The sequence below is a fragment of the Oryx dammah genome, unplaced genomic scaffold, assembly GCF_014754425.2.
Source record: "Oryx dammah isolate SB20612 unplaced genomic scaffold, SCBI_Odam_1.1 HiC_scaffold_24, whole genome shotgun sequence".
NCBI classification, from domain to species: domain Eukaryota; kingdom Metazoa; phylum Chordata; class Mammalia; order Artiodactyla; family Bovidae; genus Oryx; species Oryx dammah.
This window is the reverse complement of record NW_024070208.1, coordinates 19,684,668-19,706,751: the sequence shown is the minus strand read 5'-3', so window position 1 is coordinate 19,706,751 and position 22,084 is coordinate 19,684,668. Positions and strand designations below refer to the sequence as shown.

Sequence of the window (22,084 nt, the reverse complement as noted above, 5' to 3'; positions counted from 1 at the left end):
GCTGAAACTCCAGTACTCTGGCCACCTCATGCTAAGAGTTGACTCAATGGAAAAGACTCTGATGCTGGGAGGGATTGGAGGCAGGAGGAGAAGGGGACAACCCAGGATGAGATGGCTGGATGGCATCACTGACTCGATGGACGTGAGTCTGAGTGAACTGTGGGAGTTGGTGATGGAAAGGGAGGCCTGGTGTGCTGCGATTCATGTGGTCGTGAAGAGTCGGACACGACTGAGCAACTGAACTGAACTAAAAAAACAGAGATAGACATTTTAAAACCAGAAAAACTGAGTAAGATGACTCAGGGAGGGGCAGGGCATGAATATTGATAGAGAAGAAAAAAAGGGTGAGGAATATGCACGCCTGGGAGTCCCAAACATTTGGAAAGAAGAAAATGATCTGGCAAAAAGGTAATTGGCAATCTCAACAAGAGCAGTTTCGGTGGAGCTGTGGACACAATAATCTAATTGGAATGGATTGAAGAGATGATACACAGTGAGGAAGTGGAAACTGCAAGTACAAACAGCCTTTTAAAAGTCTACCATAAAGCATAGCAGAAAAAAATGGGCTCTTACTCCCATGAAAGCAGAGGGGGATATGAGATCTAGGGTGATAGTATTTTTAGAAGGGGTAGTAGTACAGTACGTTTGGAAGTGGTGGTGGTTTAAACTGTGTCTGACTCTTGTGACACTTGGACCCGCCAGGCTCCTCTGTCCATGGGATTTCCCAGGCAGGAATACTGGAGTGCATTGCCATTTCCTTCTCCAGGGCATCTTCCTGACAAGGATCGAACCTGTGTCTCCTGCACTGCAGGTGGATTCTTTACCACGGAGCCACCAGGGAAGTACTGATTGCAATAATCCAATAGAGAGAGAGAAACTGAGGATGCAGGAAATGGAGGGGTAATCACAGGACACAATCCTCGACTGTGTAAGAACGGGTGGGCTTCAGGACACTAGTGGAGGGGCTTGCCTTAGTTAAGGGCAGGGCTAGCTAACCCTTTACCAAAGAGAGAGTTTATATGAGTACAGATGAAGGCAGGTTATCGATATAGTGTGGGAAAGAGGAGTTTCTCTTGTGAGAGCTTGTATTTATCAATAAAATCAGAGTTTGAAGTGAGGAGCAGGGAAATGTGGGAGATGTAGGAGAGAGAGGAGGCGCCATCATCTTGAACTGACTAGGGGATGTGCTGCAGCTGCCAGTCTGTTTCTGGTGATTCTGATTTCCAGCCATGCTTATTTCATTTCTTGCTGTTCCAAATTTATTTATTTTGAAATGACAGTATTACTTTGGCCTTCATTGGCTTAGGTAGCAGACATTTTCTTTTTCTTGCTACTTCTGGTAATGCTTTTAAAGGAGTTTTTATTCTTTCTTTTGCACAAACTGTTTTGTCAAGTATTTGGGGAGGAAGATTTTGTGATCTGCCTTCACTCCCCCATCTTTATCTGAAAGTCTAGAATGTTTTTAAGTAGACTGCACTTCATGTTTTTTTCAACTCACCCTATATATAGTCATGTGACATAAGAAATCATAGTAATGTTACCTATTGTATTATTATAATAGCCACTGTTTACTGAATGCCTGTGTGCCGTGTACTATACTGGGCATTTACATACATGATTTCTAAACCATAACAAACCCTACAAGGTAGGTATTGTCGCCAGTTATTTCCACAAGAAACCTTTTTTACTGATGGTGTCAGATCACAGACTCTTACTTGAAACTCATAGCTAGCCAATATAAACAAGGTAAGAACCAATTTTTCTCCCTTTGTGTCTGTAAAAAATTAGCACTTAAGAGGCTGTTCTTTTTGAAGTACAAAATAACACTTTGCAAAAGCGCACCACACAAACTAAGGGAGATTTTATGGACAGCTTTTTGACACAAGACTATATCATTAATCTCTTGGTGGGAGAGTTGCTAACTGACAGATTCAAGGAACTTGGTAAATTAATTGAGGTGTCCCTTCTCTAACCATATCATCAGCAAACATACTGAGAGCCTGCTATGTTGAAATAACTAGTAAATTATACTAAACCACTATAATTTTACAAGTTATAGGATATGTATCACTGTTTGTTTTGGAAACTCCATTATCTGGATTTAAGTAATATCAAACTTTTCTTCTTCTGGCAACAATATTTATACTCATCTGATGATACTGAAAACATATCACTGGGACATAAACACTTATCTATGCCAAGCAATAGGTTTCTTTTTCTGATTATAAAAGTAGTGTAAGTAAAGAAAAATTTGAAATTATGTTTAAAGAAGAAATTTTTTCTTTATTTTAGGAAAATATAGATAAAATAACCAATAATTCCTTTATTTAAAGGTAACTGACTTATAGTTGACATATTTCCATGAAGTTTTTTAAGCATATGAAGTTTAAACTGTTTTTTCCTCAGTCACTGACTTTTTTCATAACAATTTATCAGAAATGTTTCCTCAAGTCATTTAGAACTCTTTAAAAACATTTTTAATGACTGCATAAAGATCCTTGTGTGGAGTAGGGCTTCCTTAGGTGGTCACTTACACTATTTTCCTTTCTTATAAATAATGCTGCTGTGAACTTTTTATGCATAAATATATTTTAGCATTTCAGGTTATATCCTAAATTAGAATCAATTCTTAGACTACATGGCCAACATTTTTAGGCTTCTTCATCTGTAAAAATTTTGCTGTTAAAATCTCTTAATTCTCTACATACATGTAATTGAAAATAAGCCTGAGGGAAAAATGTATGAGGCTTACCTTTTAAAATTGAGATTAATATTTAAATTTAGGCTCAGTGTTTTTGTTTTTAATATCTTACCTTTAAGGAAAAATCCACTCTTCAAAATATTATTTACTTCTTTTCATCAGGTTTAAAATTTACACTTAATTTGAGATAGGAGTTTAAATGTTTACTAATGCTTCTATTTTTCAAGGTATTACCATTTCTTTTTTCCTATTTCCAAATATGCTCTCCCAGCAGTGTTGCCTCCAGACTCATCAGTTTAGTCTCACATTTGACATTGACATTGAGAAGTTGCTCGGTCATGTCCGACTCTTTATGACCCTATGGACTGTAGCCTACCAGGCTCCTCTGTCCATGGGATTTTCCAGGCAAGAGTACTGGAGTGGGCTGCCATTTCCTTCTCCAGGGGATCTTCCTGACTCAGGGATTGAACCCAGGTCTCCTGCATGTACACCACTAATCTCACATGTACATCACTAATTCATGGAATAAGTGTACACATGCATCTGTGGATAAAAACCTAAATAAAATTACAGATCATGGTCATTCTCAAATCTGGCAAAGCTGGCACAAGAGTTTAAGAGTACCAAAATTAATATAAAACAGTTCAAAGGTATTAGACTGAAATGCAGAGCTATGAATGGGGCACATTCACCCAATTCTAAAATTAATTTACAGTTGTGAAGGAATCACAAAATTTGGAAAAACCTCCAGAAGAAATCAAAGTAAATAAGGAGTACTGCTTTTTAGTACTACCATTTATTAATTCACTCGACTAATTAAAGATGTTCAATACTTACTGAACATCTTTTATATGTCAAACAGTTGCTAGGAGGGAGCAAAAAGATACAGGCCTGCCTTTCTGGAAAATATATCCTAGTAGAAGAGACAGGCAAAAGCAAATGAACAAATAAGTAAATGTCATAAGTTGTAATCTAGTCGCTTCTGTTACTCAGTATTATTCCTGTGAGACAAAGAAGTGATCTGAGTTCCACCCCCCCAAAATTTTTAAAGCGGTACTAAGTTAAAAAATTGAAGATTTAGAATTATTAAGAAATGGATCTCTACAGATATTTTTTGACTCTTATTTATGACTCATCTTATTTAAAATATTTTAGATATTTTATGACTCACTCCCTCGTACCCTGCACACTCCCTTGCCAAAAGTACCTAGTCTGACCCTACCTCAGCTGTAGCATATTACAGTAGAAGATGTGTGTATGTGCTCACTCACTCAGTTGTGTCTGACTCTTTGTGACCCCATGGACTGTAGCCTGCAAGGTTCCTCTGTCCAAGGAATTTTCTAGGCAAGAATACTGGAGTGGGCTGCCATTTCCTTCTTCAGGGCAATCTTCCCAACTCAGGGATCAAACCCACATCTCCTGGATTGGCAGGTGGATTCTTTATCACTGAGCCACCTTTAAAATGTGCCAAATTTGGGGAGCAAGGAAACCCAGGTTTTAGCAAGTGGCAATACTGATACTGAGATGTTTGGTAAGGTGTTTAATTTTCTGGTGTCAGTCTGGTGTCAGTCTCCCTTGCAAAATGATGAATTTTGACTAAATGATGGCTAAAATCCCTTTTGGCTTTAAAATTCATTGTCTATGCATCTGTCCTTAAAACCTTTCTTCCATTATCCTCCTATTTATACTGGGGGTGGAGAGGAAATGCATGAAGAATTACAGAGGTTGGAAAGAATAAGATTGATTCCTGTTTGATAGCAATAAAGAATCTATCATTTATAATGGTCATTTCCCCATGTTATTTAATTTTTTGAAAACATATTTTTAACATCTGCATGGCATTCTGACATATGGATATACCAAAATTTATTTATGTATGCCTTCGTTTTAAAAATCGTTTTCCTAATTTCTGCAATTAGCTAAAGATATTTAAAACCCATACTTTACTGGTACTCAAAAGAGTATGGCAGGCTCTCACTCTGTCTTGTTCCTTTTGCAGAAAAAAAAGTTCCTGTGATTCCTTCTCATCTACTCCAGCCTATACATGGCTTTCTCTTAACATAAAAACTCCACTTTAGACAACGATCTACAGCCTGTCCTTTCTCCTTTCTAAAACAGCATCACCCCTGAGTGAAGGCCATATTTCTGCAGCTCTCCCAAAGCAAAAAAATGTGAATTAAAGCCAATTCTGTGCCTGCATCAAGTCTGGATAATGTATATTTTTAGTTTTAACCAAAGCTGAGATCCATGAGATTAAAATCCCTACCAGCAGACAAACAGGTAAAGATTCATTTTTGTCAGCTATAACAAAAACGTGATTTAGCACTAAGCCACATATGACTTAGTTAACTCTGGCAAAAGTTAACTGTGACTTGGGTGATTTGGCCATGATCCTGAACTTGTTAAAGCATTAATTGTTATTATGTTGAAACATTAGAACGTAAGTATACAATTAGAAGTAAAACTTAAATTTTTAGCTGCTAAATTCAGCAAACAACTGCACAATCTGCTATTTTGGGGGTTTTTTTTTGGTAATATGGTATATATTATTTCAATAAATGTCAAATTCTGCACTGCTTTGATACTTCACCCAAAGAGTAAAGGAATCAGAGAGGTGACAAAGTGCTTTATAATTACTCTAAAAAATATCCTGAGTGAGTTAAAAATCTTTCCAATTTAATAGTTTTTGTTTGGGAGAAGAGTAGAACCTCTGTTGTACCTCTTGGATTGTGAATTGCCACAAGTTAAATATCTTTTTCATAACTTCAACTTACTTTTAAGCACCTGTATAGTATCAATTTGGAATCTGAAAGAATACTCACATTAACAATTATTTCTACCAATAGCTATGGACATTGTAGTTATAGATAGTAGAATTTTAGTGAAGGGATCTTTGGGGTCATATAATCCAACTCTCATCTTACAGATAAGGAAAATGAAGCCCAGAAAAGTTTTTATAACTCATAACAGTAAGCTTGGCGAGCAGAGGGGAAGAAGGCTCCTAACACACTCTTTTGGCCTAACGCAGGCCGGAGGGTAACAGGTTATAAGAAAAGCCTGTAGTTAGCTATAGTTGAACAACTCTAAGAAAAAGACCTGCTTTGGTTCCTAAATACACATTTTCCCCTTAAGATTCTTACTGGATGATCCATTCCACCTTAATTTATTACCACAAACACAAAAGGGAAGTGTCTTTACACAAATTAATGCGCCTACAAAATAAAACCCAAGAGAGAAGCTGGAGTTAGTTTGACAGAGCTACAGTGTTGCACAATGTCTGAGGAGGACGTTTATACATGTCCATATGTATCCATACTGTAGCCTCTTAACTGTGCTTCAGGAAACGGCACTGACATACACTGTGGGTGTAAATGTTGCCTGCAGGAGTTGTACGTCACACATGGACACTGCAAATACAAGTTTTGTATATTGAATTAATTAAGGAAGGCCAATTGCCAAAACAGATCAACACCAAAATATATCATGGCTCAAGGACATTTCTTGCTAAAATAAACAAGCACTACAGTAATTACTTTTCAAGGTCTTTCCATACTGTCTTTCAGAATCAAAGTTCCAAGGTCACCCTACGGGTCTTTTCTCTTTCAGCCTGTAGGAAAGTGAGTTTTTTAGGGGAGAGGCTTCCCAGGTGACACCAGTGGTAAAGAATCTGCCTGCCAGCGCAGGAGATACAGGAGGCATGGGTTCAATCCCTGCGTTGGGAAGATGCCCTGGAGTAGGAGGTGGCAACCCATTCTAGTATTCTTGCCTGGAAAATTCCATGGACAAAAGGAGCCTGGAAGGCTACAGTACATGGTGTTGCAAAGAGTTGGACCATGACTAAGCACACACACACACACACACACACTCCAAGTAGTACATGTTAACTTCCATTCTCATTCTGGTGGCTGTAACTTAAGTCACATGCCCACAGCTAACTGCAAGGGAGGCTGGAGACAGACTTATGTGTATGGCCCAGAAGTGAGAGCATGGATTTTGATACCTAGTTAATAGTCACTGCCCACTTGGGTGCTCATTCTCTCCACATATATACATACACACAGAGATTCTAAAGTCATTGCCAAAATTAAATTAACTCATATAATTATGTTTCAAATAGAGTAAGTTAGTAGTGGAAGAAAAGGCCTTTTACTTAAGAATTAGATTCATCTCTACCCTTTCTCTCCTTCAGTTCAGTCACTCAGTCGTGTCCAACTCTTTGCGACCCCATAGACTGCAGTACGCCAGGCCTCCCTGTCCATCACCAACTCTTGGAGTTTACTCAAACTCATGTCCATTGAGTCAGTGATGCCATCCAACCATCTCATCCTCTGTCGTCCCGTTCTCCTCCTGCCTTCAATCTTTCCCAGCATCAGGGTCTTTTCAAATGAGTCAGTACTTCCCATCAGGTGGCCAAAGTATTGAAGTTTCAGCTTCAATATCAGTCCTTCCAATGAATATTCAGGACTGATTTCCTTTAGGATGGACTGGTTGGATCTCCTTGTAGTCCAAGGGACTTTAAGAGTCTTCTCCAACACCATAGTTCAAAAGCATCAATTCTTCAATGCTCAGCTTTCTTCACAGTCCAACTCTCACATCCATACATGACTACTGAAAAGACTATAGCCTTGACGAGACAGACCTTTGTTAGCAAAGTAATGTCTCTGCTTTTTAATATGCTGTCTGGGTTGATCATAACTTCCAAGGAGCAAGCGTCTTTTAATTTCATGGCTGCAGTCAAGTCTGTCACTGTTTCCTTTGTTTCCCCATCTGTTTGCCATGAAGTGATGGGACCAGATGCCATGATCTTAGTTTTCTGAATATTGAGTATTAAGCCAACTTTTTCACTCTCCTCTTTCACTTTCATCAAGAGGCTCTTCAGTTCTTCTTCACTTTCTGCCATAAGGGTGGTGTCATCTGCATATCTGAGGTTATCGATATTTCTCCCGGCAATCTTGATTCCAGCTTGTGCTTCTCCAACCCAGCGTTTCTCATGATGTACTCTGCATACAAGTTAAATAAGCAGGGTGACAATATACAGCCTTGATGTACTCCTCTTCCTATTTGGAACCAGTCTGTTGTTCCATGTCCAGTTCTAACTGTTGCTTCCTGACCTGCATATAGATTTCTCAAGAGGCAGGTCCCAGGTCCCTCCTTCAGGCAGAACTAGTTGTTAATTAATGCATAACAACAGTCAACTGAAATCTCAAAATGAGGGAAAAAAGCAAATGTTTGCAAGAATTACCTTTTTTATACATCTATATGTATAAAGACATATATATGTATAAGATATATAGATTAGAAGGAGGTTGGCTTGGTTTCATTATCCCATCACCTACTCAAATTCAGGACTAAGACTTAAAACTGGGCTGTTTGTTTTAAAGGCACAAGGCCATCATGTTCCCTTTTATGAATAAATAATGTCTGAAGAGATTCAGCTTTTTTTTACACAACATAGATAGTAATTCTATAAACAGTAAATTTAGTGGGGTTTTTTTCAGTAAGTTGCCATTTTAATCCTCAAAACTGTTCCCAGTTACTTAGTTTTTCACAGAAGCACTGCCTGGCTGCACTTCTGAAATCATAAACAGGAAGTATGATATATAAATGTCAGTAAAACTAAAACTCAATCCTATGGCTTGATGTTTTTCTTCCTCTCATATTACCACGTTAATGTCTGATTTTATATATCTTGTACTTAGACCAACTACATGAAGGCAAACAGTAATTCATTACCTGATCAGTTTTCTTTGGCAACCTAACAGTTTTGGGGGGCATGGAAAAAATACGTGGACTAACCTAAATGTTGTTCATTTTCATGGAGGAGGGAATGGAAATGACCAAGAAACTGCTGTTGATTTTGCATTGTTAGAAACTGCTTTCATGCATAGGTTGCACAACTTTATTGTTGCCAGAAGACAGTGCAGATGGAGGCCAGAGAGTGAATGACTCTTTAAATACTTGAAATCCCATTACAGAAAGCATTTTTACAGTTGGTACCATCTTATTCCGATCTTCAGTAACTCCTTGAATGTGTTTCCCTGCATTAATTCTGTTGTGAGATAACTAAGGAGTTGTTGAAGTAGTGCAAAACTTCACGATATTATCTCTGACTTCCCTATGAAGAAACTATGGTTCTTTCTACAGTTAGTATTTTCTGTGTAACACTATTTCAGTGTCTCTGCTACCTGAACTTTTCTATGGAAATTCCAAGAAAAAGATTAAAATTGACCAGTCCAGTTTGTGTATTACCTTAAATATTTCTGGAGAAATGTTACCAACATATAAATGCTGCTCTAAGTCTAAAATGTTTTTCTTTAGGAAACCATTCCTGACCTTGTTCTTAAACCAACACTGAAGGAATGAATTAACTCAAAGTCATACAATATATGAGGAAAAAACAAAACAAAACAGAACCTATGTATCTAAACTTCTTTTCACACAGACCCCAGAGAATGTTTCATAAGGAGGTAGCCTGCCTATCTATTGAGGGCCTACCTTTCCGCGGCACACGAGGCACTGCTGAGCTGCATATATGGTATTTGACATTTGAGGCATTATCTTCTAGTTGAAAATACAACATACATAAAATAGATACAGGAATATGTGAAAAGTAACATAATAAGAATACACTAATCAAGTACAAGCTACAAATAATTGCTATGGGGATGTGGAAAATGAAGTAACTTAAAACTAGATGGATAATGGACAGAAGTTTAGTGGAATCAGAAAATCTTACACAGATATTTTGAAAGTGCTGATGGGTTTGGATTCCCAGAGAGAAAAAATAACCAATCATTTATTCATCAAATACCATATTTACTAAGTGCTTCCTATATGTTATATGCTAGGCACTGTTCAAGGCTCTAGAGATGCAACACTATACAAACCTACTACAGAGCAGGACCAGGCAGGTCATCTCACAGACGTGATGGGAATAGAGAACACAAATAAGAGAGTAGAAATTAAATACTAGTCTTAAATACTAAAGTAAAAAGTGTTAGTCACTCAGTCATATCCGACTCTTTGCAACTCCATGGATTATAGTTCGCCAGGCTCCTCTGTCCATGAAATTTTCCAGGTAAGAATACTGAAACGAGTTGCCAGATCTCCAGGGGATCTCCCCAACCCAGGGATCAAACTCAGTCTCCAGCATTGCAGGCAGATTCTTTACCATCTGAGCCACCTGTGTGCTTAAAGAAAGTGAAGTTGCCCAGTCGTGTCTGACTCTTTGCGATCTCATGGACGGTAGCCTACTAGGCTCCTCCATCCATGGAATTTTCCAGGCAAGAGTACTGGAGTGGGTTGCCATTTTCTTCTCCAGGGGATCTTCCCGACCCAGTGATCGAACCCAGGTCTCCCGCATTGCTGGCACACACTTTACCATCTGAGCCACTTGGAAGCCCAAGTATTTATATGCTTAAATACTAGGATGTTTCTAAATGGGAGAAAAATGTTTGATGTGCCTTGAACTCCTTTTGTCATTATGGTCAGAACAAACTGCTTTTCCTTCTCAGTTGGTCAGCTCTCTTAGCCTCTTAGATATAACTTTATTACAACCAGAATAATACAAGTCAAATAACTATTACCTGCATAAAGATTCCCAGCTGAAGTGTGCAGAGAGCAAAAAGGAAAAGAATGGCTAGTGGGAAGTTCAATTTTATGGCTCCTTTTATCTTTCCAGTGGTTACTATCATATATTATCAGTCTCTTGCCAGAAACATCTCCCACTTGGTATCTGAGTTGTGATTAAATTCCTGAAGGTTCTGCTCTCCTCCTTTCGGGTAGAATCGCTGAAAGGAGACTCCATGTAAATTCCTTTTTGCTACTGATACTTAATAAGGTTTTTTTAATTCATCCGGCAATGCTTCTTTACAGACTGTTTGATGGAAAGTATTCTGTGTTTTGTGTAAGCTAGTGGGCAAGAGGATAAGATGGGATGGGGGGCTAGGGAGACTACAAGAGGCTGCAATGCAAGTGTTAGTTGCTCAGTCGTGTCCAACTCTGCGTAACCCCATGGACTGCAGCCCACCAGGCTCCTCTGTCCATGAGATTTTCCAGGCAAGGATACTGGAGTGGGTTGCCATTTCCTTCTCCAGGGGATCTTCCCAACCCAGGGATTGAACCCAGGTCTCCTGCACTGCAGGCAGATCCTTTACCGACTGAGCTACAAGGGAAGCCACAATACAAGAGGCTACAAAATAAATGACAATTAAGAGCTTGGATTAAATGGGCAATTTTCAAAATGCAAAAGAACGTATTAATTAGCAATATAGAGAAGTACTAGAAGAACTAACAAGTTTACCAACTGTTTACCTATGGGAAGTAAAGAAAGAAAGACATAACCTAAGATTACAAGTTTTAAGGTTCCAAAATTTGTGTTACCACCAACAATAGCCAAGAAATTTGGAAAAAATAGCTTGAAGGAAAAAAATGAAACTAATGTCAGATCTAAGCAGGATATCATTAGAAGACAGAGGACTCAAGCTTTCTTGATAACCTGTTGGGCCTGTTGATGTACATGTGAAAGCCATTATTATATAGAAAACAGATTGAAACCCTTTGGGCTAAAAAGGGAACACAATAGACAACATCAAACGGCTGTGTATGATGAGGTAGCAATTTCAAAAGAAGTAACCTGGCTTTGGAACTCTTTCCTTCAGGTCAAAGATGCCCTTTACTAAACATTCTCTCCCTTTTAGCAGACCCCTTAGTGAGTGAGGATAATAAACTTAATGAATAAAATTAAAAGACTTTGTTTCCTTGGATTATCTGTAGATAGTAAGTAGGCAGAGCTAGGATTTAAGTCCAGATCTGTTTGATTCTGCTACTTTTCTTAACTAAAAATCTACTTTGCCTCCAAGAGTTACCTAAAAACAATATATAAACAAATAAATAAAAATTGGCTATCCTAGATCTTTTGCATTTCTATATGAATTAATTTTAGAATCAGCTTAACTTTTTTAAGCCTACTAGAATTTTGATTTGAATGTATTGAACCTTTAGATCAATTTGAGGAGAACAGACATATTAATATAAACCCATGAGGTAAACTGGAAGTGAATCTCTCCAGTTACTTAAGTCACCTTTCATTCTTCTTAGCGCTATTTGGTCTTTCCAGTTTTCAGGACTTTCATGCCTTTTTTCAGATTTACTCATAAGAACTTATTTTTTATGCTACTGTAAATGCTGTATATTTTTTACACTTCCAATTCTTTGGTGCTAGAATGTGGAAATACAAATGATTATTAGATACTGATTTTATATCCCACTGTCTTGCTAAACTCAAGTTATCCTAGTAGCTCTTCACCAGTTCCACCAAGAGGAAGAGATTCGTGATTTATTGTTGTTTAGTTGCTCAGTCTGACTTGTTGTGACCCCATGGACTGCAGCCTGTCGGGCTCATCTGTCCATGGGATTTCCCAGGCAAGAATACTGGAGTGGGTTGCCATTCCCTTCTCCAGATCTTCCCATCTCGGGGATCAAATTCACATCTCCTTCATTGCAGGCAGATTCTTTACCACTGAGCCACCTGGGAATCCTAGATAGATGATTATGTCAGTTTTATTTCCTCTTTTCCAATATGAATTTTTTTTTTCTTTCCTGATTGTACTGGTCAGAACTTTCAATACTGAATAAAAGTGGTAAGGGCAGAAGTCCTTGTTCCAGATTGTTCCTGATCTCAGGGAGAAAGCATGCCATCTTTCATCAGTAGATACAAGGTTATTTTAGGTTTTGCGTAGATAAACCTTTTATCTGACTGAAGAAAAACCCTTGCATTCCAAGTTTGCTGAGTTTTTTAAAATCAGGAATGAATACTGGGTTTTGTCACACGTTTTTTTCTGCATCTATTAAGATAATCAGTTTTTCTTTTTTAGTTTAAAATGGTGAATTATACTCATTGATATTTTAATGTTAAAACCAATCCTACATTCTTGAGATAAACCCAATACTATCCTTCTTATATATGGTTGGATTTTATTTGATAAAATTTTGTTTAGGATTTTTCAATTTATGTTTATGAAGAAGACTGGCCTGAGTTTTCTTGTTATGTCTTCAGAGTATTTGGGTATCAGGGTAATGCTGGCCTCCAAGAACAAGTTTGGAAGTATTCGCTCCTCTTCACTTTTCTGTAAGAGTTTATGTGTAACTGGTATTATTTTTCTTTTCCTAAATGTTTTGGAAGGATTTGTCAGTGAAGCCCTATAGACCAAAAGTTTTCTTTGTAGGAATATATATATATATATATAAAGTGAAAGTGAAGTCGCTCAATCATGTCCGACTCTTTGCGACCCGTGGACTGTAGCCCACCAAGCTCCTCCTCCGTCCATGGGATTCTCCAGGCGAGAATACTGGAGTGGGTTGCCATCTCCTTCTCCAGGGAAAAAGGGAATTTATGTATATAAATTATTTATTTATTTGGCTGCATCAGGTTCAGTAGTTGTGGTGTGGGCTTAGTTGCTCTGAAGCATGTGGGATCTTACTTCCCCAACTAGGGACTGGACCTGTCCCCTGCATTGCAAGGTAGATTCTTAACCACTGGACCACTAGGGAAGTCCCTGAAGGAATATTTTAAACTAATAATTCAACACAAAAATGACAATTTAGGTTATCTATTTCTTCTATTATATCTATTTCTTCTTGAGTAAGCTTAGTAATTTGTAATCTTTCAAGGACTTTGGCCATTTCATCTAAATTGCTGTTGTTGTTTGCCTAAAGTTGTTCACAATATTCCCTTATCATCCTTTAAGTACCTGTAGAATTTGTAATGATGTCACCTCTCTTATTCCTGATTACCAATCTTCCTGATATGTGTCTTATCTTTTTTTTTTTTTTTTCCTACCAGTCCGGCTAAAGGTTTATCAGTTTTACTGACCTCAACAAACCAAGCTTTCATCACACAGATATTCTCAATTGATTTTTGTTTTCCATTTCAGTGATTTCCACTTCAATCTAAATTATTTCATGATTTTTTTTTTTTGCTTCTTTGTGTTTAATTTGCTCTTCTTAACTTGAGGTCATTGCTTTGAGGGTTTTTTTTTTTTTTGGTATATTCTAATACAGGCATTTCATTTATTCAGAATTCGTTCAAAACTCTTTCTGATTTCATTTTTGAGTCCTTTAATCAATGGATTATATTTGTTTCAAAATATTAGGGGTTTTCCAGTTAGCTTTCTGTTACTTATTTCTTATTTAATTCCTTTGTGGCCATAATATACTTTGCATGATTTGGATCCTTTAAAATATACTGGGACATATTTTATGACCTAAAACAGAGATCAGAAAGCTTTTTCTGTAAAGGATCAGGAAGTAAATAATCTAACCTTTGCAGGCCAAAAACTCTGTCAAAAATTTTTTCTGTTTTTCCAAGAAACCTTTCAAAACATGAAAACCATTCTTAGTTCATGGGGCAATATAAAACCAAGCTAGATTTGGCAGTAGGGCAATAGTTTGCTGACCCCTGGCCTAGAATATTCTCACTCTGGGTCAACGTTTCTTGTATACTTGAAAGGGAAGGTGTATTCTGCTATTTTAAGTGGAATGTTCTAGGAAGTCAATTAGGTAATATTGCTGGATAGTGTTATTTAAGTTTATTACATCCTTGTTAGACTTCAACTTTTTCAAGCAATTATTAAAAGAGGCGTACTGAAATCTCCGACTATAATCGTAGATTTTTCTTTTTCTCCTTGCAGTTCTACCAGTTTTTGCTTCATTTATTGTGAATCAACTGTTATTTAGGGCATAAACATTTAGGATTGTTATGTATTCCTGATTAACTGGCCCATTTACTATCATGAAATGACATTCATTATCTCTCATAATATTTTGAAATCTTAACACTTTGAAATCTTACTTCTTTCACTATGTTAATCTAGCCACACCAGTTTTCTTTTGACTAATGTCAGCATCAGCATGGTATTTTCCATCCTTTCATTCTTAACATTGTTGTGGTTTTGTATATAAAGTGTTTTGCTTTTATCCAATCTGATCATCTCTGCCTTTTAATGAGGATTTTTAGATCACTTACATTTAATGTGATTATTGATATGCTTAGATATAAGTCTATCATCTTGCTGTTTCCTGTTTGCTCTATTTATCCTATGTTCCATTTGTTTATTGTTCCTTTTTTCCTTTTTATGCCTTTTTTCAGATTGAATTTTTTATGGTTCCATTTTTTCTCATTTGTTGGCTTACTATCTAATATTGTTTTATTATTCTACTGGTTGTTTTAGGGTTTATATATAACTTATCAGTCTACTTCCAAGTGATATTACACTACTATATGTACAGCAAATATCATACTTTTTTTTTTCCCTTCCTGGACTTTGTGCTATTGTTTTCATATATTTTACTTGTGCATGTTGTAACCCCCATAATATTATTTTTTTAAACAGTTGATTATCTTAAAAGAGAAGTAAATAGGAAAAAATCTTACATAGTTACCTTTTCCAGTGCTTATCATCCCTTTGTGTAAATCTGTATTTCCACCTGGTATCATTTCCCTTCTATCTGAAGGACTTCTTTAACATTTCTTGTAGTGTAGTCTGTTGAAATTTCACTCTGAATTTTCAGTTTCTGTAACACTCAGTTTCAATGTGGGTAAACATTAATTAATCAATTCCCTGCCATATACTATATAAATAGCCTTGGCTAAACTGTAGGAGAAAGAACTGAAAACGAATGTATTGTACAAGCATGAAATAGCCTAGAACCTTGCCTGTATAAGTCCAGCTTTGGGCAATGGGAACTTTAAGCATTCCAGGGTTTTAAAAGCTGAATAAACTTGGATCATTTTCTAAAATATCAATTTTACTCAGAGATTTTGAAAAAAATTATAAGCATTATATTTATATTAACCATAGGACTATTGTGGTATATAATGCACTTTCATTTAAAATTTAAGACAAAGCACAAAACTAAAGAAAATTCTATCTTGGGACCCAGATTTTGGGGCAGTTATTCACTCTTCTCTGCTATTAACCAAACTTTTGTGGAAAAGTCTGAGGAGCAGTGACTTTGATGATTATTCATGATTTTTTAAAACCTTTCCTAAAATTGGATGCTGTCAACAAATGTAGGCTATTCATAGAGATTTTTATTTAATTTCAATATGTATTTCTAAATTGACCACTATATCCTGTTATTCAGCTCATGAATCATTTCTTATTGTACTCATAAAAAGTATACTTGATTCCAAGTTTTTAAAACACCCATCACTATTCCCGTGAAGGAGGACTTTTACTTACCAATTCTCACTTTGGCTGGTCAGTGTGCCTGCATCAATCAGAACCTGCAACATTGTCCAATTTTCTGATTCCAGTCCAGGATAGAGTAAGAATGCACATAAACAAGCCTGTTAGAAATAGGCCTAAAATAAAGATAGAAAAAGTGTTAGTCACTCAGTCACATCTGACTCTGCAACCCCATGGACTGTAGCCCACCAGGCTCCTCAGTCCATGACATTCTCCAGGCAAGAATGCTGGAGTGGATAGTCATTTCCATCTCCAGGGGATCTTCCCAACCCAGGGGTCAAACCCTGGTCTCCTGTATTGCAGGGAGATTCTTTACCATCTGAGCCACCAGGGAAGCCCCAAAATAAAAAGGCTCATTATGAAGACCTACCAGAAAATCCAATTCTAAGATTGCATCCTAAGGAAATAAGTCAAAAATTTAATTATTTTATTGTTCCTTTTACCAGGAGAGAAAAATCGGCAGGAATCAATAAAAAGACTCCCAAATAAGAAACTGCTTATTTTATAACCTAATATTCTATAATAGAATACTTATTCAGTCATTAAAGTATATTATAGTTGAATACCTTTTGCTCAGAAATACATATGAACAAAAACAGGTGTGAAAATGTATTCACTCCATTTACTCCCTTAACACCTGCTTTCTTACCTTATTTTAACCTCAATTCTCAACTATTCCATTTTCCTTCAAACCACAATCTTTCACGTCATTTCCTATCCAGCCTAGATTCCCAGGTTCATCAATTTCTCCTGCTTATAACCTTGCTCCCTCTCCCATTCCTTATAGCATGTATTATACTTTTACTTAAACTCACCTATGTATTTATCTTTTATGTTTCCTTTATCAGAAAAAAAAATCAAAATAAATCTCCATTTCAGTCCCACAATTTAAGTTACACATGTAACCATCTTTGCCTCCTCTCTAATCTCAGAGGAAGAAGTATTCTTCCTTTTCTTTTCCAGCTCAGTTCCTCTACTTACACCCTTGATTCCGGTATTGAATATTTCCTCATCTCTTAAGGCTTTACCTTTATCCCTATTTTTTTTAATCCCTTCTCTTTTTAATCTCTCCTCTCTGCCCTCTCTTCCTCACAGTTTATAAATATGTTAAACTCTCTTCACTGTAGAATCTCCTCCTCTATCTTTTAACTTCTTCCCTACAACTATCATTCTTCAATTCTATTTTGAATAAGAGATGAAAAGTTTTGGAAATTCCCTGGCAGTCCAGTGGTTAAGACTCAGCGCTTTCACTGCTGGGTCCCTGGGTTTGATCACTGCTCAGGGAACTAAGATTCCTCAAGCTGCATGGCGCGACCAAAAAAAGAGAGAGAGAGCTGAGATTTGGAATAATATAAATTTAATAGAACCTCTCTCAATTTTAAGATACTTTTCAACTCAACACAAACAGAATTCTGCTACCATCAGTACACTGAATGTGCACTGCAAACATTCTGGCAAACACTACTAATAACAAAATTACCATCATGTTTTTCAGTTTATTCCACTCGTGTTTACTGTCTGACCCTCCTGACTTCTTTCCTTCTGAATCTTCTCTCTCATCGGCTTCTCAAGCACAGCTCCGTTGGTGCTCCCTTCCCTTCCTCTGCTATTTCTTATCAGTGCTTTATCTTCCTCCTCTTAAACTGCTCATTTACTAATGCTGGTTCTCATTTCCTCTCCATATATTTCATATCTATGAGCAATGGCATCCCCTGATTTTAACTATCACCTATTTAATGATACCTGCCTTCAGCCCAGGCCTTTCTCTTCAGCCTCAGACACATAGATGCCAAGCTCCCTAGTGAACATCTCTACATGGATACCCCACTGGCACTTAATCTTCCATATTCAGTACGTCTTCACTGAGTTTCTCATCTCCCTCCTCTTTCCTAGTTTTCCATTTCACACTTTTACATATACACACATACATAGAAGCCCCATTCCTCCTCCATTTGTCTCTATTCCAGTAAAACTGTACCGTACAACCAAGCTGGGGACCAGGGAGTCATTCAAGACTCTTATCTCTATTCCAGGCATAATATCCTAGCACAAAATCTCATTATTTCCCTCCATGGCTATAAAACTACAGAAAAATACTTCCATTTATTTAAAAAATACAATAAAATCACATTTTCTAACACTCCTTCTAGTATTTACACTATGGAACAACAATCATGTTATCTTACTAGCAAACCATGAAGCTTTTATGTTGTTATTTAGTCACTAAGCCATATCCTTATCCTGGTGGGCTGCGGTCTATGGGGTCACACAGAGTTGGACACAACTGAAGCGACTTAGCAGCAGTAGCAGCAGCAAGCCATATCCAACTCACTGCGATCCCATGGACTATAGCCCACCAGGCTCCTCTGTCCATGGGATTTCCCAGGCAAGAACACTGGAGTAGGTTGCCATTTCCTTCTCCAGGAGATCTTCCCAACCCAGGAATCAAACCCAGGTCTCCTACATTGGCAGGCAGATTCTTTACCACTGAGCCATCAGGGAAGCCCTCTGACTGTTTATATAGAAACACATATAGCTTGCACTACTTCCAGAAAGCCTTGTTAATACCCCTGTACCTAATGGTAGTTAGCACACAGCAGTTATTGCTTAACTCTCTGTTCATTTTTGAATAAAGTAAATGTGACATATTTGAAATTATCCATAGTAATGATTAAGCTGCATTTTACACAGTTTGATAAATGACAGGACTCATATACTATTTTATAATTAGGGAGGAAATGTTCAAAAGTAAGTATGCAGATCCAGTTTTAAGGGCAAATAAAAGTTATACATAAAGTATCTTTACATCAAGTAATTTAGAAGAAGCTTTGAACTTCATTATAATTAACAACTAAAGCAAAGAAGAACTAAAGAGCCTCTTGATGAAAGTGAAAGAGGAGAGTGAAAAAGCAGGCTTAAAACTCAACATTCAGAAAACTAAGATCATGGCATCCAGTCCCATCACTTCATGGCAAACAGATGGAGAAACACTGGAAACAGTGACAGACTTTATTTTGGGGGGGCTCCAAAATCACTGCAGATGGTAACTGCAGCCATGAAATTAAAAGACACTTGCTCCTTGGAAGAAAAGCTATGACCAACCTAGAAGCATATTGAAAGGAGAGACATTACTTTGCCACAAAGGTCCATCTAATCAAAGCTATGGTTTTTCCAATAGTCATGTATGGATGTGAGAGTTGGACTAAAAAACAAGCTGAGCGCCAAAGAATTGATGCTTTTGAACTGTGGTCTTGGAGAATTCTCTTGAGAGTCCCTTGAACTGCAGGGAGATCCAACCAGTCCATCCTAAAGGAGATCAGTCCTGAATATTCATTGGAAGGACTGATGCTGAAGCTGAAGCTCCAATACTTTGGCCACCCGATGTGAAGAACTGGCTCATTGGAAAAGACCCTGATGCTGGGAAAGATTGAAGGCAGGAGAAGGGGACGACAAAGGGTGAGATGGTTGGATGGCATCACCAACTCGATGGACATGAGTTTGAGCAAGCTCTGGGAGTTGGTGATGGACAGGGAAGCCTGGTGTGGTGCAGTCCATGAGGTCGCAAAGAGTCAGACACAACTGAGTGACTCAACTGAAACTGATGTGTGCTAACATTTTTCACATCTAAGGATTAAACTTTAGGAATCTCAATTTTATATAACAAGAAAGGAGACTGAGTATAAGCAGAGATAGATGAAAGGACCATTAGATTTAGCTACATGCTATAAGAATTTCTTGTCAGGAAAAGGTTTCCTATCTACTATACTCTATCAGTGGTTTCGCAGTTTATTAGAAGTACTGCAGTTAAGTCACACCAGTTTTGGGTTGTTTTGCCAACAGCATAAACATCTAATTGTAAAAACCCCATGTTTATAAAAATACATCTTCCAAAAGGGGAAAAAAGTTCTTTGGTTAAGTATACGTGTACTACTTCTCTACATGGAACATTGACATGAATTTAATCTTCTGTTTCACTTCAAACATTATTTTTCTTTAAGGGTTTCTTTAAAATTAGCTATGAGGTCTGTATATACCATCCAAGTTCACTGGGTCAAAAGTTAACAGTATGGGGTCATCAAGTAAATTAAATGTTAACAGCAAAAATTAAAGGACTTAAATTAAAAACATAGGGCCTAATCCTATGATGAAGAAAAGTAAGGAAAAAGTGTTCCCATAAGAGCTATAAACTGTTCACCTATTTAAAATAAATTACTTCTTCAGAGCTGCCTTAAAAAGTTAATTTGTTTAAAACACGTAAGCATTTCTTTGCCAAAAGAGAACGTGAGGTATTTTATTCTCCTTATTTCCCTATATATTTCTCCTATAAGAAATAACTTTTTACATATTAATAATAGAAATGTAGCATGAAGCCAAACTGGTCACATGGCCCCAGTCATATCTCCTAGAGCCCAGAGAGTTCCAATTTGACTTCTGTTTACCAGAAATGAGTAAGAAATGAATGTCAATAGATTCTTGTCCTCCTCACCTTCTAGGAAAAGGCTCTTCCCAAGTCAAGAAAGCCTCCGAGAAAGCTATTAAATGATTTTTACTCATTGTAAAGTTTACTTATCGTGTACTCAGTCATGTCTGACTCTTTGAGACCCCATGGACTGTAGCCCACCAGGTTCCTCTGTCCATGGGATTTTCCAGACAGAAATACTGAGGTGGGTTGCTGTTTCCTCCTCCAGAGTATCTTCCTGACCCAGGGATCGAACCCACATCTCCCGTGTCTCCTGCACTTTCTTTACCACTTCACTCAATGTGAAGTTTATTTATTAAATCCCTTCAATTTTCCTTTGACACAGAGTCAAGAATATACCCATTTTTGTTATTTACCAGTCCTTTATATTATTTAAATTGTTCCTCAAATACACACATTTTAATGGCTAGACAAAAAGTTAGCCGACCCCTGTGTATTTCAGGCCATATGTGGTACATGATCTACCATTTGGGGTGTTACTTTTTGAGATGGGCTCTGTTAAACTGGAGAATAACCAGAAAAGGGAACCAAGAGTAAGAAGTGTTTAAAATCATAAGCCACTAAAGAAACTAAGGATATTTGGAGAGTAGAGGTTCAGTTGTTCTCATGGTTGAAAATACTAATGGTCATACTTAAGGGGTTATCACATATAGATGGGAATGAATTTGTTCTCAGCAGCTCCAGGGGGCAACTACAAATAGGTGTGAAGTGAGTGAAGTCGCTCAGTCGTGTCCGACTCTTTGTGACCCCGAGGACTGTAGCCCACCAGGCTCCTCCATCCATGGGATTCTCCAGGCAAGAATACTGGAGTGTGTTGCCATTTCCTTCTCCAGGGGATCTTTCCGACCCAGGGATCGAACCCAGGTCTCCTGCTATGCAGGCAGATGCTTTAACCTCTGAGCCACCAGGGAAGCCCTTCGAATCATAGACTTCTATTAGTTAAAGCACAAAATAGGTGTGCTTTACCTAATAGAAGTCTATGATTCCAAACACGAATAGGCTAACTTGCCTTTACTAAGAAAATTTAAATTATTTTAAAACAATATTTCAGAACACTATATTTAATATATCTGAGGTCAACACTTTCACACTAATTATTTAGAAGTTAGATAACTGAAACAAATGGGTTTATCTCTTTCCAAGTATCCTTATTGTAATGGGTTGGGAGCAGAGTAATTCATACTTCTTTAATAAATATTACCATTAATAACTGTCAGGCAGTTCAGTCACTCAGTCGTGTTCGACTCTTTGCGACCCCATGAATCGCAGCACGCCAGGCCTCCCTTTCCATCACCAACTCCCACAGTTCACTCAGACTCACGTCCATCGAGTCAGTGATGCCATCCAGCCATCTCATCCTGGGTTGTCCCCTTCTCCTCCTGCCTCCAATCCCTCCCAGCATCAGAGTCTTTTCCATTGAGTCAACTCTTAGCATGAGGTGGCCAGAGTACTGGAGTTTCAGCTTCAGCATCATTCCTTCCAAAGAAATCCCAGGGCTGATCTCCTTCAGAATGGACTGGTTGGATCTCCTTGCAGTCCAAGGGACTCTCAAGAGTCTTCTCCAACACCACACTTCAAAAGTATCAATTCTTCAGTGTTCAGCTTTCTTCACAGTCCAACTCTCACATCCATACATGACCACTGGAAAAACCA

The 22,084-nt window shown here is 37.6% G+C and overlaps 1 long non-coding RNA gene across 3 annotated transcripts in view; it reads right to left on the bottom strand.

Annotated features, from left to right (window-relative positions):
* Positions 1-3,110: 3,110 nt before the first annotated feature.
* LOC120883075 overlaps positions 3,111-22,084 on the bottom strand; it is a 31,159-nt gene continuing 12,185 nt past the window's right edge. For 2 of the 3 annotated variants that reach the window (XR_005725658.1, XR_005725656.1), the window contains one exon: positions 13,519-16,067. This is a non-coding gene — a long non-coding RNA (uncharacterized LOC120883075). Of the gene's footprint in view, positions 6,109-13,518; positions 16,068-22,084 lie in introns of those variants that run through there. The other variant, XR_005725657.1, reaches the window with a different exon arrangement.